Below are 11,937 nucleotides of genomic sequence, written 5' to 3'. Positions count from 1 at the left end.
TGGAGGGTTGGATTAAATAGCTCTGGCAGGTAACCAGAGACCTGAGGTGGGAGGGCAGCAGCCAGGACAATCTGTAGAAAAGTCTGTCCTGAGTAAGCAGGTGACAGACAACTCCCTCGGGGCAAGAGAAGGGGACTATCTCTTGATGCATCCACCAACTCATTGTCACTAGAAAATGACACAGAATACAGTGGAGCAGAAAGTGAGTCCTCTTAAGAGGAAATTAACATGCCTCACGCAACCTCACGTGGCCAAGAACTTCCACCTCGTCCTAAACTGCACGCAAGAGGAGAGAAGTGGGGGCTGCGCTCCACAGTTCTATAGTCAGAAAAACAGGCTCAGAGTAGGGCCTTGGAGGATGGAGAAATGGGACCAGGTGCCCAGGATCTAGTCCCTGTCCTATGCTAGTCCCCAGCCTTCCTTGGGGATAGCCCTCTGAGGACGGACTTGGTGCTAGGCGCAGCGGTTCTCAACCTGTGGGTCGCGACCCCTTTGGCGGTCAAACGACCCTTTCACTGGAGTCGTCTAAGACCATCCTGCATATCAGATATTTACATGACGATTCATAACAGTAGCCACATTACAGTGATGAAGTAGCAACGAAAATAATTTTATGGTTGGGTCACACCATGAGGGACTGTATTTAAAGGGCCAGAAGGTTGACAACCACTGGACTAGGGGTACAGCTTAAAACACCTTGTCTGGGCCCTGAGGGAGGCGGGATTGGGGTGAGATGGGTGAAGATGGGTCTCATGAATGGCTCTAATCATGTACTAAATAGAATTTACTGAGGGTACTGGGAACAAGAGCGACCCTACCTCAGGAGAGGGAAGGAGATAAAGTCACTATTTGAGCACAGGACCTTTCATTCGTCTGTATTATCAGTGCCTGTCACATAGAAAGACACTCAACACATGGTTATTGAAATAAATGACTTACGGACTTATTGAATTCACTGGCTATCAGTAGGAACTCCATGCCTGTTTTTTAAACACGTTAAAGTGTTTCATGGACAGAGACGTCTGCATAGGAAATCTCTGGAAAGAAAGGTGTCAGATAGAATAGGTGAAATGATGAAGATTTGGGGAGAGAAAAATGAGGTAAGGATCAGAGCAAATAGAATGAGGACAAAGAAATGTAGAAACTGTAAGCATGTTTCACAGACTTGGGAAAAATACTGATAAGGCACCTCTCCTTAGGACATCTGCCAGACTGTTTCCTAACAAACTGTAATTTTTCAAGACAACCCCAGATATCAACTCAACCTTAACAGAATTTCCTTCCCTTTGAAATATATTTTCATTAATCTCAGAGGGAAGGCAGGGCAGAGTGGATGGGTGAGAGGTAATCAACCAAAGATCTTGTACGCACATATGCATAACCCATGGACACAGACAATAGGGTGCTGAAGGCCTGGGGCAGGGGTGCGGGGTGGGGAGGGGATTGGAGGGAGTCAATGGGGGGGAAAATGGGGGACATATGTAATACTTTCAACAATAAAGAATTATTTTTAAAAATAAAACAAAAGTGTATCTTTTTATTAATTTCAGAGAGGAAGGGAAAGGGGGAGAGAGAGAGAAATATCAATGATGGAATCATTGATATCCATCAATGCAGGAGGGGGCTGCCTCCTGCATGCCCCCTACTGCCCAGTTGGGGAATCAAACCATGACCTCTTGGTACATAGGTCAATACTCAACCACTGAGCCATGCCCTCTGGGCCTGAATTCCCCTCCCTTCATTGTCACGTAGCAACAGCCTCCGTTTAAAAGAGCAGGCTGCTCTTTATTGCCTGCTCTGCATTGACTAGCCATCCACAGGCCCTTTGCTCTCTTGGAAAGTAAAATAAACTTCCTCTCTGCATCTCTTCTCTTAGTTGTGAATTCTTTCACAGCCCGAGTCACCGGCCAAACCCTAACAGAACCCACACCCTTGGCGTATTAGGACAATGCTCTAACCAACTGAGCTACCCAGCCAGGGCTTCTGGCTTCTATTTTCAAAAGCCAAACTCACTAGAAGGGAGAGTTCCCAAACACAGAGTGTTCAAAGCATCTAGATGTCTAGGTCTAGAAAGAATAAAAAGCGCTACCACACAAAGTAGGTAATTGCCACATGATTTAAATATGAACATTTTATTTAAATCAGTACATGACTGAGGATTGCATTATAATGTTCATTGTACTGTAATACTTGACTATAATATTGAGACAATTTCCTGTTTTCCCCCATTCAACAAAGAATGCATGCTCCTTGGTTTACTTTGAATTAATTGCATAAAAAGGAATGCTAAATCAACAAATAAATCTTAAGATATGCTCTGGAGTGTTTGGTTTGGAGTTTGCATATTAAAATACACAATGATACTCAAGTCTTGACGTTTTATTCTCCCATTCTGCATTTAAGAAGCAGATTTACTTTTACAAAAATTTTAAGAATGAAGTAGGCACCAGTTCCACTTTAAGGATGAAAAGCCCCTGGGACAACATGATAACCCTGTCAGGTGTCACTAGCCACTGGGTAGGAAACTCTGCTCTTCTCTTCTTTGGGAGGTACTTGAATTTCCTGAATGTGAATTTCACAATCACAACTGGAATGGCACGATCTAATCCCAAACCTGCCCTGTAGCCTGAGGTCCAGCTAATTAGGTGACTCCATCCTTGGCTGCTTGCTGTTGAAATCATATTACTCGCTTGAATTGATCAAAGAATAGATAGCCAGGCCCATCTAACCCTCCAAAACCAAAAACCAAAAATATAAAACTGACCCAAACCAATAACCAAGGAATTCTCCAGAGTAAGAAACCCACCATGGCTCTAGAGCGCCCCCTTCCGTCTGGAACTGGAACCCTAGACAAAGCGCGAGGAGGCTCGTGTGAACTCTGTAATAGCTGATCCCATTTGGCTTTTCATTTACTGGGAATGAAGACTCTTTACACCCACAGTATATTATTTGCGGAAAGTGCTTATAAATAGCTGCCTGAAACCTTTTATCGTATTTGTTCATTTAGAAACAAAACAGTGGGGACCTTATCTTAATGCACACGGCGTTCCGGTTGTAACCAGCGACCTTTTAGTTAAAAGAAAGTGACAGCAGCTTTTGCTTTCTACTAACCCATAAAATGTAGATGAGAGGATAGATTAAATACTAAAATAAGAACCTAATCCCTTAGGAGTTAGAAGTGAAGGCTCCTGCTACTGAATAGATGTCTCTTTGAGACGATGAATGACACATGTTACCAAGGATCCCACCTTAGCTACCACCTCCTCCAAAGGTCCCACAGAGCAGCCAGTCCCTGTGGTGGTGCAGAGGGTGCCTAGAAAGACCGAGAGGCACCACTGGCTTCACTCACCACGTCGTGTGCCCAGTGTGGGGCTGTGTCTGCCGTGTGGGCGGGACATGGCCCCACGGGTCCCCATCATGCCTTAAGCCTGCCATATTCAGGCCTCATCCCAAGTGTTTCTCACGACTCCACAAAGCCTTACTGGCAAGTCTGACTCATTATCCTCTCCATCTGTGTCAGCTCCCACGTACCCACTGCACCAATCACTTAGCACGTGATCCTAGGCCGCCTTTTCCCCTGTCAGTTTCCCTTACTTGCCAAGTGACTCTTAGACTCCATGGGAGGAGTTCAGGCCTCCAGTGGGTGAATGGATAGATAAGGGTCCAAACACAAGGCCTCTGAGCTAAAAATTAACCAAACTGGCATAACCAAAGGCCTTGGAGTTGCTCCGTAATGGTTTTCAAATCCTGTTCGTCGAGAAAATATACTACCCAGTGCTTCCTTTACAATGGACTCAGGAAATGGATACTTTCCCCCCTTAATTTCTGGAACAAAAAGGTAAAGATTAGATATAAGGGAGGACTTCCTGACAATGAAAGAAACAAAGACACCAGAATGGGAAAGACTCTTCCCTGAGAGAGTTTAAACTGAGAAGGTCTGTACAAAGCTGATATCTTTAAGAAAAGAAAAGAAAAAAGGAATTTTATGCTGACTGGCATGGATGTGGCGACTGGTATTCACTTGGTATTATGTCATCGAGGATGAAGCTTTCCCCCTCAATGCCCCCTGCTGGGAGACACACAGACTGGGTTCTAATCCAAGCTGTCCTTCCTGTTAAGGGCATCATCTTGAACAAACACTCTTATTTAACCTGCTTTGCAGACAGTAAAATAAAAATAATAGTACCTGTCCCGATTCCTGAGAGGAATGTTTGGAGGTCAGTGGTCAATGCATTGTTTGGGAAAGATCTTTGAACATTGTAGAGAATATTAAAGATGAAGGTGGTATTCTTCTTCTTCTTCTTCTTATTATTATTATTATTATTATTATTATTAACTTTTTAAACCTGGGACTTGTTGCCTCCTTCTCTCTGGCCTCTTAAACACAAATCCCTGTTCCTTCTCAGATTCCAAGAGTAACTGGGACCCCAACACATAAGCCTCATCTCTATTTATTCAGCGAATTCAGACAGGTCCATGCTTGCAGGGATGGGTGGAGTGGGGGCTGGGTCAGGGGAGATAATGAAAGAAAGCCTATTAGGGAGCTGCTTACATAAGAGTGGAGGAGCCTTAGCCGGTTTGGCTCAGTGGATGGATAGAGTGTCGGCCTGTGGACTAAAAGGCCCTGAGTTCAATTCTAGCCAGGGGCACATCCCCGGGTTGTGGGCCCGATTCCCCACAGTGGGGAGTTGGGGGGCAGCCAATCAATGATTCTCTCTCATCATTGATGTTTCTATCTCTCAATCTCTCTCCCTTCCTCTCTGAAATCAATAAAACATATATATTTTTTAAAAAGTGGAGGAATCTGTGAGAGGTACATAGTATTGGACATGTAGGTGCTGCTTCTTAACCTTCTCACCTCTCAGGCTCTTCAAGATGAGCCTAGATTAAGGGTAACCAACCATCTGAACAATGGCCTTAGCAGCCCATCTGTAAGGAGGGGTAAATATCCCTTAGGGCACCAAAATATCACTGGAATAACTTGAAAGAGGACATTTAAAAAAAAACTCAGAAATTCTCTCATGGAGAGTCCTGGATGGGGTTGGAATAACCACCTGGACGAGCCACTCAAGGATGGGGTTGGAAGGTTTTATCTACTTATCTTTTTCAAGCCTAGGACAGGGCCTGGAACTCAGTAGTAATCTGTTGGCTGACAGGTTGAATGAATGGTGTATGAGATTTCTGAGTTGAGCCCGAGGCAGGCAGTAGTTAGGCCTTTACGACATCTGGACCCAACCGAAGCCAAGGGGGAGGTCCAGGAGGGTCGCCTGCAGAGGTAGGGGTCCCGGCCTGACTGGGCAGTGTGCAGCCAGGAAAAGCCTGGGTCCTGTGTTTTCCCTAATGGGCCTCCGGAGACCTTGCAAATCCTGCTGCAGGGAGTTGATGTCAACAAAGAACCTGTCATTGCTGTCTCCTTTTCAGACCCTGCTTTATAAAAAAAATTCAGGAAGTCACTTCTTCAGGTTTTGCTTAACAGGACCCCATTTGGGAGCCAGCTTTGAAAGGTTACAAAGATGTAAGAACTTTGGTTCCTTTGCTTATTTGCTGGATGACTTTGGGCAAGTTATCTCAACTCTCTGGGCTTTAACGTCCCCATATACATAGAAGCCTGGGCTGCCAGTGCCCAGGGGTGCCCACGGGGCCACATTAACATCAATGCTAGAAGGTGTTGACTGCTTAGCCTCCAGCTGCATCACTGCAGAATCCTGGGGCCACACTCTTCATCTCCCCTGTTCTTTCCGAGACCAACAAGAAGTCCCTCGCATGTGCTCATTCCTGCTGACAAGTTATTTGGGGAGGATCCTTGGCCACTGTCATTGCTGCCATGGCTGATGTCTGATTTGAAAAACATAAAGTTTCATCCTGGCCAATGTGGCTCAGTTGGTTGGACGTCATCCTGTGCACCAAAGGGTTGCTGGTTCAATTCCCAGACAGGGCATGTGTCCAGGTTATGGGCTTGATCCCCAGTAGGGGGCATGCAGAAAGCAGTTGATTTATGATCTGCTCTCACACCCATGTTTCTCTCTCACTCCCACTTCTTCTCTCTCTGAAAATCAATTTTTAAGAATATTTTTTAAAACACACATTTGTATGGACCTTTTCTTATTGACAAAGCTTTCTTATAATGCATTTCCAAGGGGTCCGAACTTTTAGGTAGGAAACATAAGAACATGGGCATAAAGAAGAGACCTAAATATTTAAGCACAGCACCGGGAAAAAACTTTAGGACTGCACTCTTGCCATGTTCTGAACAAGGACTCATATGTGGTTTCCCACATAAGGACAGCAGGTGGCAGCAGAATCAAGCTTTCTGATAGCAGAAGCTCCTGGAGTTTCAAAGGGTTCTCAGATGAGAAGTAAAAACCTTACCTGAAAATCTAAACTCAGCATGAGAACAAAACAAAACAAAACAGAATGAGGAACTGGTGCCATCAGCCTCAGCCACTGCCAATATCCAGATGCCATTCCCTGCCTGCCACCAGCACAGGAATTCTGGGCTTTCTGTAGACAATGGCCAGGAAAGGGACCCCGGGTCTGTCTCTCCCTGAGCAGTTATTTGACAGGGTTCCTGTCCTGATGATGCCCTTGTCATATGTTGAAGCTGGTTCACCAGGAAACAAGCTCTGGTCAGGGTTGGACTCGCTGGAGAAGTCAGCCCCAAATCGGGACACATTTCCGCATGAAGAAGGGGTTTGTAAAAGGAGGCTTTGCAGGCAATAAGAAGAATTGTAGTGCTGATATAGGCTACAACGTGGACGAACCTCAAAACATCACACTACATGAAAAAAGGCGATCCCAGAAGACCGCATAATGCATGGTGCCATTGATAGGAGTTCTAGAGAGGCAAATCTAGAGTCAGAAAATAGGTCAGTGGTTGTCTAGGGCTGGGGAGGCAGCGACTGGGGAATTACTGCTGAGTACAAGGGTGGTTTGGTTTTTTTTGGGGGGTGGGTGATGAAAATGCTCCAAATTTAGATTATGGTCATAGTTGCTTAACTCAATAAATATGCTAAAAATGATTGCACACTTTATTTTTAAATATATTTTTATTGATTTCAGAGAGGATGGGAGAGGGAGAGAGAAAAACATCAGTGATGAGAGAGAATCAATGATGGGCTGTCTTCTGCACACCCTCTACCGGGGATCAAGCCCACAACCCGGGCGTGGGCCCTGACCAGAATTGAACTCTCAACCCTTCAGTCCACAGGCTGATGCTCTATCCACTGAGCCAAACCGGCTAGGGCTTGAATTGTATACTTTACATGGGTGAGCTATATGGTATGTAAATAGTCTCAATAATGCTGTTTTTAAAAAAAGAGATATAAAAGGGAAAGTATACTTTCATCACAAATATATTTCAAGTAAAAATAGAATAATGATTCAAGGAGGGGAGGAGAGAGAGAAAGAGAGAGAGAGAGAGAGAGAGAGGCCAGCTGCCATAGAAAAGAACTGGAAGGTTTGTTGGAAATATGACTCAGGGGCATTGGTAAGTTTTACTTTTTGTTCAGATTGTGATATGATAAAGGCACGTATCCTTCCTGCTGCCGTCACACACTTTCTGTCCCTAAGGACAAATACGTGCCCACCTTCATGAGTGGCTGGAGGATGTGGGTTGCCATAGCACTCATTTAGAGAAGTGCTCTTCCTGGAAAGAAGACTTGTGGGCCAGTAGAAATAGCAAACATCTGCAGCCCCACAACCTGCTTACAAGGTCCAGATCCTCCTCTTGTTAGTTATGAGGCCTCGGGTGTGTGTGTGTGTGTGTGTGTGTGTGTGTGTGTGTGTGTGTGTTTTATATATGCACATCTCAAGGCTGAGTAAGAATTATTTAACATGAAATGTGAAAATGCCTAGCCTGTGTCCATCCTTGCCAGCCAAATGGCATTCTGTCTCAAAATACAGCTATGCCACACTTTACTGTTGGCACAATTCTAACGGTCTTTTCTACTGAGCTCCGATCCCACCCATGAGTCCATTTTCAATCAACAATCTCATTAACACCTTCTACAGCAATGGGAAAACGCTGAGAATGGAAAATTTAGGTTAATAACAATATTGTGTTGGGAAGCATCTGGGTAGGAGGGAGCCCCTCCCCTGGCTACCTCAAGTACAAGACTAGTGTCAGTAATAGCTGCCTACAGTATAACCCTGGATAACATTGCCGTGGAAAGGCTGCTCCCGCCCAGCCGTGAGGCTCAGTGGTTGAGTGTCAACCCATGAACCAGGGAGTCAGGGCTCGATTCCTGGTCAGGGCACATGCCCTGGCTGTGGGCTCGATCCCCAGTAGGGGGCAGGCAGGAGGCAGCTGATCAATGATTCTCTCTCATCATTGATGTTTCTCTCCCTCTCCCTTCCTCTCTCTGAAATCAATAAAAATACAGTGGGGCCTTGACTTACGAGTGTCCAGACTAACGAGTTTTTTGAGATACCAGCTGTCTCTCAGCCAATTTTTTGCATTGAGTTGATAGAGTAGTTTGAGTTAACGCGCTCCTTAACGAGCTCGGTCTCGGAACGAATTAAACTCGTAAGTCAAGGCCCCACTGTATATATTTTAAAAAAGAAACAATGCTCCCACCAGAACAACAGTTTTTATATTAAAAAATCTGATATGTTATATTCAGAAGCATTTCTAGGAACTATGGAATATTAGGGGAAAATGTCAACATATTGGTCAACATTGTACTTTAAATTCATGCAAAGTTTTAACTCTATGAGCATCCTAGTAGCTTTGGGAGGAAAATTATACTCTGTTCACAGTGTAATGGATCAGAAAATGGGCTTAGACATCAGGCTGCCTTCTTCAGAAAACTTGGTTCCGCCTCCTGTGAAAGCAGTGCAACTACTTAACCTTCCTGTACCTCAGTTTCATTATGTATCTACTGAAGAAATAATAGTATCTATTTTACAAGGCTATTGTAAGGATTCTCTGAATGAATGTAACGTGTTAGAACAGTGCTTGGCACATCATAAGCATTCAAGAAATCCATTAATTCAACAAGTGTTTATTGGCTCAATATTACCACTGATTTAGATGCTGGAAATGGTTAAGTCCACAAAACAGATTACATCCCTGCTCTGTTAAGTCTCATGGAACCTACTTTCTGGTGGGAAGGGGCAAGCAATGACACCTATATAGAGATATGGCTATGGGATGACTATGTCCTCCTCCTCCAATTCATATGTTGAAGCCCTAACGCCCTAATCAATGGTATTTGGAGGTCATGAGGGTGGGGCCAGAAGAGGAAGGGACACAAGAGTACTCTCTTTGCCATGTGAGAACACAGGAAGAAGGTGGCCATCGGCAAGCCAGAAAGAGAGGCCTCAGGAGTAAATAATCTTTTTGAAATATATATATATATATATATATATATATATATATATATATATATATCCTATATAATAAAAGCCTAATATGCTAAGTGTCCGGTTGACTGGTTCGCTTTTCAACCAATCAAAGCATAATATGCTAATGATATGCTAAGGCCGCTCAACCGCTCACTATGATGTGCACTGACCACCAGGGGGCAGACAGTCAACCGGTCGACCAGTCACTATGATGTGCACTGACCACCAGCGGCAGACGCTCCGACCGTTAGGTTAGCTTGCTGCTGGGGTCCGGCCGATCGGGACTGAGTGAGATGGGCCAGACATGCCTGGAGCCCTCCTGCAGTCCCTCCTCGGCTGGCCAACCTTCTGTGTCTCTCCCCAGCCCCAAATGTGCACCAGTGGGGTCCCTCAGCCTGGCCTTGCTGTGCGCCTGCTACCCCGGCAGGGCTGAGGGTACTGGGCACCGCCATCTTGTGGCTGTAGGCGCTACCATCTTTGAGGGCGTGGCTACAATTAGCCTATTCCCTCCTTATTGGCTGTGGGAGCTGCAATCTTTGTGATGGCGTGAGGATCAATTAGCACATTCCCTCTTTATTAGGTAGGATTGTTTCACAAAAAGGAACTATAAATTAGATTTTTAAATATATAAAATATATGTTCAATCTCACTCTTAACATAAGTGCAAATAAAAATTACATGAGCAGACTTAGCAGATTAACAAAAATTTAAAAGAAGTGAATAACCTCTGTTGGCATTTTCATATATGGGTGGTGGGAGTATAATTTGCTGAATGGAGGACAATTTGACAATATCTATCAAATTTTATCATGCACAAAGCTTTGGATTCAGCAAATTTACTTTTAGGAATTTATACCAGAGATATTCCAGACATGTGCTCAAAGATGTAGGTCTAAAAGTATTTATTGCAGAATTATTTGTGAAAGAAAAGAAAAAGAAGAAAGAAATATAGATGTCCATGAATAAGACGGGTTAAATAAGTTAGTAAGTTAGAGTATATCCATATAATGGGATACTATTAAAGAACAACCTCCCTGAAGGGTTGCCAAGGGGAAAGAGTACAGAAACATGTGTATTTTCACTTTTTAATATACAGAAATTAGTGACACAGGTTGCATCTGGAGAAGGAAATTAGAAAACAGTTTTTCATTTGTACCCTTATCTTTCACTGCATACCTTTTTTTTTAACATTTGGATTTTGTATCATTTGTGTTTTATTACATATTTTGAAAATTAATTAATTTTTAATATCCACAAAAGTGATGCAAAAAAATATATAGAAATAATAGCTTACATGCACTGAATTTTGCTGTAGGTCAGGCACTGGTTTACTAAACACTTTGCATGTATTATATGACTCGATTCAACCATAATCTTGTAAGGTGGGTACTACTATGATCTCCATTGCACAGAGGGGGAAATTGTGGTAGAAAGAGACTGAATAGCTTGCCCAAGGATCCCCACCTAGTTGGTGACAGAGCTGAGATTTGAACCCAGGGGGTCTGGTTCTAGAGGCCAGACTCTTAGCCACCATACTACACTGCTCCTCTGTAGTCTTAAGTTTCCAAAATAACTCTTTTTTTTTTAATTTATTTTTTTTAAAATATATTTTATTGATTTTTTACAGAGAGGAAGGGAGAGAGATAGAGAGTTAGAAACATCGATGAGAGAGAAACATCGATCAGCTGCCTACTGCACACCTCCTACTGGGGATGTGCCCGCAACCCAGGTACATGCCCTTGACCGGAATCGAACCTGGGACCTTTCAGTCCGCAGGCCGACGCTCCATCCACTGAGCCAAACCGGTTTCTGCTCCAAAATAACTCTTAGTTATAGTGTAGCCAATATGGAACTTAGATAACCAACTCAGATGTGCAGGAAATACCTTCTTTATTTTTCCCTGAATTACCTTAAATCAGATTCTGAGTCCCCATCCTGACTGACAGAAAATGTAATCTCAGTCATTATTGGGGCTTTCCCCTTCAGGGGCTATCCAAGGTCCTGGGGTCTTACCTGGTACCCAAACCAGGCAGAGACCTTGGCAGTTGTCAGCCCACACTGATTACCACAGGCATGTCCACAGACCCAGCTCAACCTTCCAGCATGTAGCTACAGCACGTAACGTAGTCCAATGCATTCTGGCTCCCAGACTGCAAACTTTGTTATATTCTAGAAAAATCATCTCCTTCCCTTTTCCCACTACCTTCAAAGGCATTAAAAATATTGTCTTCAATGAGTTCAGACAGCCAGATCATTCTGCAAAATATCCCCCAGGTGAGAAATGACTAAGGGTCTGTTTAACTTGTTTAGATCAAAGGGGAAGAGAAAATATGGGAAGAAGACTAAGAAATTTATATCTCAATAAATTATCCTGCCACAAGGTCAAAGCCACACACACACACACACACACACACACACACACACACACACACTACTCTCGGATTTGGAATTCACCCCCATCACTTCCTGTGCAAGGGTTTGACTTGTGTGGTTCTGGAAGGATGGTTGTAGTGAATAAATAAAACGATGTCTTCCACTGGCAGCAGATTTAGACCGAGACCTGAGACAGTTAACACCTGCCGTTTGAATGCG

The sequence above is a fragment of the Myotis nattereri genome (assembly GCF_964212035.1).
Source record: "Myotis nattereri genome assembly, chromosome: 18".
NCBI classification, from domain to species: Eukaryota; Metazoa; Chordata; class Mammalia; order Chiroptera; family Vespertilionidae; genus Myotis; species Myotis nattereri.
The sequence above is the reverse complement of the archived record's forward strand: the minus strand, read 5'-3'. Positions refer to the sequence as shown.